At 38.6% G+C, this 13,523-nt stretch overlaps 1 protein-coding gene across 2 annotated transcripts in view; it reads right to left on the minus strand.

Moving 5' to 3' along the window:
* Positions 1-13,523, minus strand: part of ARHGAP10 (Rho GTPase activating protein 10) — a 283,230-nt gene that overhangs the window by 134,948 nt on the left and 134,759 nt on the right. The window lies entirely within an intron of this gene.

The raw sequence follows: 13,523 nt of genomic DNA on the forward strand, positions 1-13,523 counted from the left end.
TTTGATTGCCCTAGCTAACTATTACAGCACTTGTCCTTCTGAGACTGGTTTACTTCACTTGGTATAATCCCCTCCACTTTCATCCATGTTACAGCGTGTGTCAGAACTCCTTTCCTTTCCAAGGCTGAATGGTATTCATTGTATGTATACACCACATTTTGTTTATCCATTCATCCATCAATGGACACTTGGGTGATTTCTACTTTTTGATTACCATAAACAATGCTACTAACATAGGTGTATGAATACCTCCTCAAGACCTGGCTTACAATTCTTTTGGGCATATACCTGTTGACTGAAAAAAATATGTACAACCTCAAAGTTGAGAGTTATGTTTTATTCGGCGGCCTTTGTGAGTACTCGAGCCTGGGAGGCAGCCTCTCAGATAGTGCTGTGGGACTGCTCCAAAAAGGCAAGGGAGGAGCCAGGATATATTTGAGTTTTTGCAATAAAGACCAGGTAGTCAGAACATCAAAAGATTACAAAAGTCTGAGCTCACTGAAATCATTCCTTTCATATGCATCTTAGCTATCCAGGGCCAGTATCCTGCGTCTTTCTCATCCTGAGCTCCCTCTGCTCACCATCAGGGGTGGCGGTAGCGGATGATGACTTGATGGCCACAGCATCCTTTGTTTACTGATATGGCAGGCAATATTGTTCATTCACATACCCAGAAGTGGAACTTTTGGATGTGACATAACAAATACATGTTTGGTCTCTGACCTGACTTCCTGGTACACAGCTCCTAAAATCCTTACACTCTCTGAAATGGTATCAATTTATATACTAATAAGACAATGGGGCTAGGGGCTCCTGGAGAGCCTCAGGATGGGGGCTGGCTGCCAGAGGAGCCAACCCCACGATTAAAGGATTAGAAATTTCAGCTCTACACTCTCCCCCACCCCATTCACCTCCCAGGAGGGGAGCAGGCTGGAGATTAGCTTCAAACACCAAATGCTCAATGACTTCATCAATCGTTCCTACACAATGAAGCCTCCATAAATATCCCTGGGGTTCAGAGAGCTTGCAGGTTGGTGAGCACATGGAGATGCTGGGAGGCAGTGCACTCAGAGAAGACACAGAAGCTCCAAGCCCCTTCCTCCATCCTTTGCCCTCTCCATCTCTTCATCTGGCTGTTCATTTGTTTACATTAAAGCATCCTTTGTAATAAATCAGCAACAGCAAGTAAACTGTTTTCCTGAGTTCTGTGAGACATCCTAGCAATTTACCAAACTTGAGAGGGTCATAGGAACACCTGATTTATAGTCAAAAGCACAGGTGACAACCTGGTCTTATAACTGGTATCCAAAGTGGGAGGGAGCAGTCTTCTGGGACGGAGCCTTTACTCTGTGGGGTCTTCACTAACTCTAGTTAGTGCCAAAACTGAGTTAAATCGTAGGACACCTGGTGTCCACAGGGAACTGTAGAACTGCTTAGTGTAGAGAAACCCACACATCTGGAGGACAGAAGTATTCTGTGAGTACAGAGAAATAGTTCTATCTCACAAGAGGGGGGTCAAATGGTCATTTTATTGGTAAGTTTTTGAGAAACTGCCACACTGCTTCCACAGCAGCTGCCCTGTTGTGTGTTCCTGCTAACAGTGCGTAGGGTTCCAATTTCTCCATATCCTCACCAACACTGGTTATTTCTTCTCTTTTTCTCTTTTTTTTAAAGTAGCCATCCTAACGGGCGTGAGGCGGGTAGTGATGATTAACTTTTTATTTATCAAAGAGATACATGTTTACCTGTTACCCAGGCATGGACAGAGTAAAGCCAGAAAGTCATTTTTCACCCCATCCAAACTGCACTCCCAAGAAGGCAGCACTGTTAACCGCTCGGGGCGTTTCCTTCGTATTTGCATTGAGCCCTGTGTTGGTCCTCAGCGCCACATGTCCGTCTTTCTCAGTTCAGTTTATTTAGACATTTAGAGATTCTGCCAGAAAACTCTCAACACTGGGAAAGAATACTAGGTTAAAAAGGCATTAATAATCCCTCTTGTGGGGAAGGGTACAGCTTAAGTGGTGGAGCGCATGCTTAGCATATACAGGGTCCTGGGTTCAATCCCCAGTACCTCCCCTAAAAATAAATAAGTAAACCTAACTATCCCCCCACAAAAAAAATAAATAAATAAAATTTCAAGAATAATAATCCTTCTTAAACTGGTGGTTTCTCAAATTAAACACATTTTGCACATCTGATCAAAAGTATTAAAAATGAACTTTTCTGGCAAGGGGTTCAAAGGTAGAATACTCTAAACCACAGAAAACTGGAAATGAAAGTAGATGGCTGAAATGGAAAGTAAATACTCATTCCTGTTTCATACTGGATATACTTTTTAAAGTTATCACTCCTGTAATAGTGTTTCACCTCGTTTTCAACTACTGGATAATCTTTTACCATAAGGCAAGTGGCAGCAATCAAGTGTAATTCAATAATCACTACAATTTTTATAAAATGCTATAAAGCATGCAGTACTCCAAAAGCGCCGTGCCCAACACTCACTCCCACGGGCACTGTGCTTTCTCTCCCGCCTCATGGTTATAAAGCCGAAGCAGAAGTTCCCTGCTTCAAGTTCATGACAAAGTACCTAGAGCTGCAACTGACAGGCTCTTGGCTACCACCATTTTCTCCAGACCATGAACTTGGGGGGAAGGGGCGTGCGGCGAGGGGAAACCATTTGTAATGCCCCAACTCCACTCGCAAACAATAAAATGGATCTTTCCTGACTACCCCAGACATTCATGCGTGAACCCAGCTCTGCCATCACCTTGGCACCACGGAGCTCACAACCACGGTTCCACCTCCTCTCGCTCTGCTATGCACAGCATCCTTTTGGAGCAAGAATCAAGGCAAGATGCCCAGAAAAGCAGGCTGTTTTAAGAAGTTCCTCGACTGGGACGTGAAGATTTTGGCCCTTATTCTTAGTAACCCACACTGTGCTCAGGGGAGTTAATTACAATTGTGAGGGAAAACTTCAGATGGCATGAATGTTTTTCTTTACATCCGTTATGTGATAAAACAATATTTACACACGGGGGTCTCAGGACGGAATGAGTGCTCCATTCCTGTAAAGAATAAAAAAGCATCGAAAGACCTCTCTAAAAATTCTATGTAGTGAAACATTTAATATGTAATTAAGTGAACTAAAGTATAAAATGTGCAATAAGATGCTATAGCAAATACCTAAGAGAAAGCTGATGACTTTCTAATCCAGGAATGGCCAAACTAGCAAAGAATATGGGACCCAAGGCCAAAAATAGCCAAGTCTGTCATGGGAACACAAACACAAGGTTTACAAACTTTCAATTCAACAAACTCTGAATGACTATTTACTCGGCTTTAGGTCATGTGCCAGAAGGTCAGGAATTATTGAATATCTTACTATGTGCTGGACACAAGGCTGAGCATACAGCCCACGAAGGGCTGACTGTCTAGCAAAGAAAGCGGAAGGTAAACAAATGACAAGTAATCCACTCATTACCACTACACAGCGCTGCAGGGAGTCAGGGAAGGGTAAATGAGTGGAGCCAGCCACCTAGAAGGGAAAGAGGAAGTGATGATGACATCAGAAGGTGGATGCCCGAATCCGGAAGCATTCAATTTCAAATGTGCTAAATTACTGTGGTCACGTGAGCCAAGTCAGCCGCCAGTCTCTCTAGAAGCAATTCAGGATTTCAAGGGGCTAAGGGAGCAAGAAAGGAAAGCCTGACGTAACCCTGGAAGTGAGACTTCCCTGGGAAAGGGACATTTCATCTGAGGCTTTAAGAATGAGTGAGCCGTCAAGGAGCCACAGGGCCAGAGTCGTCCCCCGGGCTGACAAGGCACAAAGAGCGGACAAGCACACGTGGAGGAGCCGGGATCAGCCTCTTCACGGGTCCTGTAAACCAGCTGGTGATGCAGCCTGGGGTTCAGCCACAGAGGGCCTCCCTGGCCAGGCTAACGGACCGCTGATCAGCATTGTCACTGAAAGGTTTTAACAAAGGGTTACCGTGATCAGATTAACGGTGCACATCAAGACTGACTGCTGGGTGGAAAACAGACTGAAGATAGGCAGGAGCTGCCCACAAAGATGTGTCAGAAGACAGATGATGAGACAGAATGACCAAAAGGAAGGGAAAAGGATGAATGGACCTGAGAAGTAGTCAAGAGGCCCTGTACATGCTGTGGACGACACAACGAGCAGGAAAGCTGCCACTCCAGGCATAAAAAGTGACAGATCAATTACAATACAGTGTCAACAACCAGGATGGGGATTCCATGAAGGCCAAAAACAACTGTAGCAAATAAGGACTTAATATACTTACAATGCTCCCAACCAGACGCTGAACCTGATGACATTCCTTGTGCTTTCTAGTCCCTTTTTGTTTTCTTCTAAGGGTTTCCATTCATACGTGGAAATAATACTTACTACAGGTAGACGGTGGGATATTCTTAACCAAGGTGCACATAGAGCAGCAAACAGAGATGTTGGCTAAGAGGAGGAGTGACTGGTTCTAATAACTTGGAATGCAGGACAGAAGTGTTGAAAATTGGAGAGTTTAAAGAGTTATGAGCTAGAATGACAGATCCTGAAGTGAGGAGCAAAGCAATTGTCAGGCTTCAGAGGAAACAGCCACATTATGTCTGGATAGAAATCCAATGTGGCACCAAAAGGAAAGTGTCATTCTATTCCTTGTCTCCAGACGTGATGCCTCAGGCCTGAGGCCCCAGCTCTCTGAGGCATACAGGGGGGAACAAACCAAAATGCTGAAAGATGCGAGACTAAGCTGAAATATATTACCTACGAGGAAAAGAATTCTGTTTCTGTTTACACTGTGACAAATAAGAACGCGCGGACTCAAAACAATTCCACTTCCGAGAATTATCTCACCACACGGCACATTCGTCAGAACACTGCCCACTTGTCACACGTTACTTAAAGGATCTGTCCCCAGTATCACCGAGAGCCGTGTTCCCGGCGATCACAGACATGGCTCACGGGCATCCTGTTTACTGCGCCCCTACCTTGAAATAAAACGTAGTGCACTGAAACATGTTTCAACCATTTTAAATTTCACAGGTTTCTTTCCTTGTTTGGTAATCAATGGCTAGGAAATCGTTAAACAAAACTGAGACTTAAGGAAACACTGGGCCCATTTTAAATGACAGTATTATAGCATCTCATTGTTCAAACAAATTAGAAAATTTCTCTAGGCTTTAGCAGGGTGGGGTAACAGCTCAGTGGTAGAGCACATGCTTAGCACACTGGATTCAATCCCCAGCACCTCCACTGAAAATAAATAAATAAATTTTTTAAAAATTTCTCTAGATTTTGAAACAAAGGGAAGATGATTAATTAGTAAAATTTAATAGATATATAGAACAACATGGTGAATACGAGGCTGGCAAAGAACAGAAAACTTTGCCACGATGTGCCAGATTATTCACATAAAGAAAGAAATCTCAACGATCTCTTCGTTTCATGGAGAAGCTACAGTAACATTAGTGATGCCACTGGAGCTAGAACCAGAATTGAGAAAGTTCTACTTTGGGGTTGTTGGAGCAGACACTGCGCCATGCTCTGCACCGGTCCCACTGGAGAGAGCCTTGTCTTCCTTCAAAGACTTCACTTCCACCAAACTAACATCTGGTCCGTACTCAGGGCCAGACACTGTGCTCAGCCCTGGATAACTCACCATGCACAGCAAGGCAGAACACATTCTTGGTGATTACAAAGGCAGACGTATCAACCTCATGAAGTAAAAGTAGGTCAGATAAAAGACAGCACCTGGCCAGGATGGTCTGTCTAAACTTAAAACCGAAATTACTATTAGCAGAACATGAGGTTGAGAATTAATATCTGAAGCAAGAAACACTCCGATTCAACAAGCTCTTGTCGTAAATCAGCATCTCAATCTCTTTTCAATCATTCATCCAAAAAAGACTCCTCTGCACCAGGCTCTACCCCAGGCCCAAGAGTGAGAAGCAGTTTACAGAGCTATTATTGTCTGTTTTCTGCATTTGACCCTGTATCTACTAATTCTCTTTCAACTGCATTTTTTTATAGTTCTATCAACGCACGTGGAAGACATGCATTTTCCTTATATTCTACGTGACAGACCAATGAGCCCGTAAATTAAGAAAATACATAAAAAGGTAAAGAGTGGAGAGAAACAGTCACAAGACATTTATGAGATGTCAATTAATAAGATATCATTGTAAATGGAGAAATTAAGAGAAAAACTAAGAAGCAACTACCAAAACTTATGACGGTAACAATCAGGAAATATTCTAATGCCTTTCTAAGAGGAACGTTGAAAGGAAAGGGGGAAAGAAACCCAGCACATTGTAAGTCCTGTGCTACATTTTACTGTAAGGAAAAAGTGTGAGAGCCAAGGAACTTTTTCAGTTATAGAAATGTAGTCGTCATACTCAGCTTCTCATAAGGGTTGCTGGGAAAAAAATTTTAAATACAATCTGTGAATCAGATATTTTTCCAGAGATGATTAAGCATGTTGCCTGATTTTACTAATAGTGAAGACTCTCTAACAATTTCTTTCTTCTGTCCACCGAAAAGGTGTTTCAAATGGAGCAAGTAAGCAATGATATAGTCACAAGTTGGATTTTCTCCAAAGTGAATTCAAACCATCAATCACTAGAGAACAGCTGCTGCTTCTTAGAACACAGAAGTTGTAAGAGAACACAACATGAACCGTAACATGAACAGCATGAGCACCTTAACAGCATGAGATGGAAAACCTACAAAACCAGTGTTTTTTTAACTTTCTTGATTGAAGTGTAGTTGCTTTGCAATGTTGCGTTAGTTTCTAGTGTACAGCACAGTGATTCAGTTATACAGATATATATTCTTTTTCATATTTTTTCATTATAGGTTATGATAAACTATTGAATATAGTTCCCTGTGCTATACAGTAGGTCCTTGTTGTTTATCTATTTTATATATAGTAGTTTGTATCTGCTAATCCCAAACTCCTAATTTATCCTTCTCCTTCTTTTCCCCCTTGGTAACCATAAATTTGTTTTCCATGTCTATGAGTCTGTTTCTATTTTGTAAATAAGTTCATTTGTATCATTTTTTAGATTCCACATAAAACTGATACCATATGGTATTTGTCTTTCTCTGTCTGACTTACTTTGCTTAGTATGATCATTTCTAGGTCCATCTAGTAGTGTTTTTTTTTTTGATAACCACCTGAGAACTGGAGATACAAAAAAAAAAAAAAAAAACCGAAACACCTAATGAACTAACATGAAGAAAGTAACAAGTGCTTTCTTGGAGAGAAGGTGTGTACATGTGCACACAGCTGTTTTCATCTTTTGTGAAGCAGCAAGACACAGGAGGGCATCAGGGATGAGGAAAACAGGATTCTAACAAAGTTTTAAAGGTAGAGTATGGGCTGGTGCCATGGTTTAGAATCCTTAGGAGAACAGACACAAATTGAATGTGAACCTCCCCTTTCATTCCTTCCCATCGGATCTCCCCAAATGCTCCCGGGGCCGTCTGAGAGCAGTGTGGAAAGAGGTGCGTGTGCTAGAATGAGGGGCAGGGCAGGAGAACTTCCAGAGATGGTCTGACAGCGTCCTCAAATCACATATAGCCCATGACTTCGAACAGAACCTAATTAAAGTAACAACAGGGCTGAATCTCGGCTCAACCACCAACCAACGTGACACAGGACATGACATAGGACATAACACATAGGACGTGACAGCCCTATACCCTAGTAGCCTTATGGGAAAATGGGCACGCCCTTTACCAGGTATGATTTAGTTTCTTTTGCTCTTTAGTCTCTATTGCTCTCTTACACACAATCCCTGGAATTCAACCAAAAAAAATTAGAAGGCATAAAAAATTAGAAGCAAAGATATGTAACCCAACATCGGGAGAGGAGGCAGTCAAGAGAACCAGAACCAGAAACAGCCCAGGTATTGGAGGGCAGAGGAGCCATGCCGAAACCTAAAAACAATTATAAATATGTTAAAGGATTCAGTGCAAAAGGGGGTCAACATGCATAAACTGATGGGAATTTTAGCAAAGAGACAGAAGCTTTTAAAAAGAGACAAAGGGATAGGCAAGAAATGGAAAACAAAGTAACAGTGATGAAGAGTTCAGGAACACAGCTTTCACATGCAAACCAACCAATCCCGAATCCCCAACCATCCCTTTTACGTAACTCTTACTCACCAAGCCAGTATTCCCCCCTCCCAAATCACCCCCAGGCCAGACACCAGATAAGTAAAAACCAACCCCTACAGCCTAGAGCCCACCAGCATTATTCAGACTAGTCAGCTAAAGCTTTTCCCCCTTCTCTGCCTTGCCTTTCCCATGTGAAGCCCCCATAAAGGCTATGGTCTAGGATTTCCCCTCACTCCTTCCTGACTCCTGACCTGGTGTGGTCCCATGTGGCCCCAAGTGGCATGGCTTGCCCTCTTCTCTTGGGAACTGTAAGTAATACAATTCTCTTCTAATGGCATCAGCCTCTCCATGTCATCATTCAGTCGTCTTTGTAAATTAAAATCCTGCAGGTACATCTGAAACCAGTATCAAATGGTCTAACATAATGCAATCACACAATCCCAGAAGGTAAAGAGAAAAATGGGCAGAAAGAGTATAGGAAGAGATAATGGCTAAGAGTTTCTGAATCTGGTAAGAATTCTCACCCCCTATATGCAAGGACTTCAGTGAACCCCAAGCAGGATAAAACAAAGAAAACCAGATGTGCTGTGTAGTCACATCATAAAAAGAAAATTTTGAAAGCAACAAAAGCAGACAATGCACAAGAGAATGCTAAGAAAGACAGATGACTTGTCATGAGAAAAAAGAAAATGGAGGCTAAAGAAAATGGAATGACTTCTCTCAAGTGCTGGGGAAAAAACTATCAATCCAGAATTCCACATCCAACAAAATAAAAGTAAAATAAAAACATTTCAGACAGGCAAAACATGAAAAAATTCTCCAGCAGATGCACCTTGTAAGAAATGTCAAATGAAATTAGCCTAACGAACTTAAGGGAAATAGAACAAGACAGAAACTTAGTTCTGCAGAAGAAAACTGAAGAAAATCAGAATGAATAAATATGTTGGTATTAAAAGACAAAAAAATTATACACACACATCCCTATATATGTAAATAAAACATTAAATTTCTTTAAAAGGTTACTGATTATTGATTTCATCACATAGAATTAGTAACGTATTATTGGGCTCATAGTATATGTAGAATTACAGTATATAAAACAAAGGTGCAGAGGGCAAAAGGCTGGTAATTGGAAATCTACTCTAGGAAGGTTCTTACATTGTTTATGAAAAGGTAAATAATATGATAACTTAAAAATGCACCTTATTTTCTGTACGACAACTATTAAAACATGCACAAAGAAGCATAACTAAAAATCATGTAATAGAAGAGATAAAATGGAATACTAAAAAATATTCAATTCACTAAAAAGAAGGCAGAAAAGGAAGAACAGAAGAACAAAGAGCAAACAGGACAAAGTGAAAACATAGCCAAGATGGCAGGCTTCAACCTATACATATCCATAATTATAGACACATTAACTAAAACCCTGATTTAAAAGCAAAGGCTAATAGACTGGATTTTTTAAAACTAGGACTAAAAAAAAAAATTTAAACATATAGAAACAAACAGATAAAAGGAAAAGGATGAAAAAAATGCCAAGTAAACACCAAGCATAAGAAAACCAGTGTAGCTATATTAATATCAAACAAGGCAGATTTCAAGATAACGATTACCACAGAAACATAGACATTTCATAATGATTAAAGGGTCACTTCTTCAAGAAGACAATCACAAATGCACATACACACAAAAAAGATTTCAAATATTCAGTACATGAAACAAAAATTACACATTCAAAGGGAAACAGGTAAGTCTTAATCAGATTTAGAGATTTTTTTTTTAAATTGAAGTATAGTCAGTTATAATGTGTCAATTTCTGGTGTACAGCATAAAGTCCAGGTCATGCACATATATACATATATTCATTTTCATATTTTTTCATTAAAGGTTATTACAAGATCAGAGTTAGAGATCTTAACATCCCTAGTTTACTCACTGATAGAAAAATATCAAAAATTAAAATATAGAAGATTTGCACAACATCAAACAACTTGATCCAATTGACATTTGGAGAACACTGCACCCAACAACAGCAGAAAAATCACTGTTCTCAAGTACACGTGGATCATTTACTAAACGGGCCACATTTGGGACAATGAAATAAGCCCAGTAAAGTTCAATTTATTGATAAAATACAGAGTATGTTAACTGACCAAAAAAGAATTAAAGTAGAAAGACAAGAATAATACTGCACATAAAATATCTCCATCCATTTGGAATTTTTTAAATACCTTTCTAAATAACACCTGAGTTACAAGTCAGCACCTATGCCCTAATCACACAAAAAAATTTGAAATTCTTTGGAACTGAATTCCAATGAAAACACTACACATCGAAATTTGTGGGATGCAAGCAAAAGCAGTTTTAGAAGGAAATTTATAGATTTAAATGTCTACATTCATAATAAAATGGAAAATCAATGCTTCCATCTTAAGAAATGTTTAAAAGAAAAACAAAATCCGGAGGCAATAAAGATAAAAGCAAAATCCAGTGAAATATAATCCAGACAATATGGATCATCTGGAAAAAATTAACAAAACTGATAAAGTTCTAGGCAAGACTTTTTGAGAAACAATTTAAAATATTCAGTATCAAGTATTAGAAAAGAAGTATCACTACAGATCCTCTTCAAAAATAAACGGATATTATGAAGAAATTTATGCCAAAAAAGTCAACAGCTTAGAAGAAATAAACAAATTCCTTAAAAACTAATTTATCAAAACTAACACACAAAAATAGGAAATCTGAATATCTCTTTATATACTAAATAAATTCAATCCTTAATTTATAAGCTTCCCCCCACCAAAAAAAGAAAAAAAAAAACAGCAGACCAAAATGGCTTCACAGGAAAATTCTCTCACTTAAACCACTTTGAGATACTTTGAGACAACAGAGTCAGATGGAAAACTTTTCAACTAACTCTTCCAAAGTCACCATAACCCTGATATCAAAATCAGAAAAAAACATTACAAAAAAAGAACACAACACATAAAATCCATCATGAACACAAATACAAATATCCTCAACCAAATATTAGCAAAATAAATACAGCAACATTTAAAGACACTAATACATCACTACCAAGTACAGTTAACCTCAGAAATGCAAGTTTAGTTTAACTAAGAAAACTTAATGCAATTCACCCATCAACAGATTCAAGAAAAATCTTTAATGATCATTTCAATAGATACTGACAAGCATTTTTTCAAAAGTCAACATTTATTTCTGATTAAAACTAGGAAAGACAAAAACTTTCTCAATATAAAAGGCATCTATGAACAATCTTCAACTAACATAATACTTTACAGTGAATTATAAATGCTTTTCCCCTTAAGATGGAGAATAAGCCAAGATGCCCAATATCACCACTTCCATTCGACTTATTATTAGAGGTCTTGGCAGTGCAAAAGGACAAGTAAAAGAAATAAAGGCATATAGATTGGAAAGGAAAAAAAAGCTGCCTTTATTCACATATGGTACCACTGTGTACAATTAAAAATCTTACAGAAATACAGGAAGCAATAAATCAACTCAGCAAAACTGTAGAACACAAAAACCAACTGCATTTTTATATACCAACAGCATACTGGAAAATGAAATGGAAAACATAATACATTTTATAATAGCAGCCGGAAACATAAAATGCCTAGGGAAATTTAACAAAAGATATCCATGACCCTATACTGAAAATCATAAAACACTGCTGAGAGAAATTAGAGATTAAATTAACAGAAAGTCAGACTCATGAATTATTAAGGCTCCATGTTGATAATACTGGCCTCTAGATTTTTTTGATGACAGATCCTGATGAAGGATTAGCATACAGAATACTGAAAATAATTCCTACAAATAAACTGGCTGTAAAACTTATATGGAAATGCAAAGGATCTAGAATGGCCAAAATAATTTTGGAAGGAAAAAAACAAACAGAGGAATCACACCACCTGGCTTCAAGAGTTACTACAAAGCTACAGCAATAATGATAAGTAGGGGTGGGGGAGGGTATAGCCCAGTGGTAGACTGCATGCATAGTGTGCACACGGTCCTGGGTTCAATCCCCAGCACCTCTATTAAACAAACAAACAAACAAACCTAATTACCTTCCCCTACAAATAAATAAATAAAATAATGATACTGTGCAAGTGGCAAGAGGACAAATAAACCAATGGAACATAATAGAGAATCTAGATTTAGACCTGCAAATACACAAATGGTTTATGACAAAGATGCCTACACAATTCAATGACAGGGAAGTCCTTTGCAACACATGGTGCTAGAAATACTGGATATCTGTATAGGAAAAAATATATACCACTCAATCTCCACAAATAACACCACACACTACCCAAAAAAATCTTCACAAGTCATTGATCAATTATAAGGCTTTTATAAGAAAACATGGGAAAATATTTTCACAACTTTGGGATAGATAAAGATTTCTCAGAGTTCTACCAATAATTTTTTTTAACTGATAAATTTAACCTCATCAAAATTAGTATGTTCTTCTCATCAAAGGACACTGCTAAGAGAATATGCAAGCTACAGATAATAGAAAATATTCACAATATTCACAATTAATATATTCAAAATTAATATGGCTGATGTAGAATTAGTATCCAGAATACTTAAAATAATTCAGTAACAAAAAGACCAACAACATATTTTAAATGAGCAAAAGATTTTACTAGAACTTCACAATGTTAGAAGTATAAATGGCCAGAAAGCACATGGTAAAGCACTCAACACTAGGCATTAGCTTAAATGAAAAACACTAACATAATCAAAGGTTGGTAAGGAGATGGAGCAACTGGAACTGTCATGTGTTGCTGGCAGGAGGATAAAATTACTTTGGACAATGGTCAATTTTCTTAAAAATCAGACACACACACACACACACACACACACCACAGACCCAGCAATCCCACTCAGAGGTATTTATCCAAGAAAAATGAAAACATGTGTCCACAAAACCTTGTATACAACTGCTCAATACAACTTTATCTACAAAAGCTAAACATGTTTTGATGATCCACACTCCAATGTCCTTTAGCATGCATTTTCACGAATAAATTCAGGATAAATTTATATGAATGTTAAGTTCAGATTTTCCTTTAAATATTAGAATTAATATAAAATATGGCTTTCAGTATGCCACTATCAACAACACTATCCTTGGGGTAAAATCTTGTGTTCTATGAAAAACACAGACGCCTATGTACAAGAAATGCTATTTCTAATTCTACCCCTTTCATTTTCTACCAATTGCGTCTAAATTCTTTAAAAAAATTACTTCCTTTCCTCTTCTCTCTACACTGGAATCTTAGCAAAATTCTTGAATGACGCGCCACACTTGAAAGGATAAAGCCAGACAGAGCCTGTTGCA

The sequence above is a fragment of the Camelus bactrianus genome, chromosome 2 (assembly GCF_048773025.1).
Source record: "Camelus bactrianus isolate YW-2024 breed Bactrian camel chromosome 2, ASM4877302v1, whole genome shotgun sequence".
NCBI classification, from domain to species: domain Eukaryota; kingdom Metazoa; phylum Chordata; class Mammalia; order Artiodactyla; family Camelidae; genus Camelus; species Camelus bactrianus.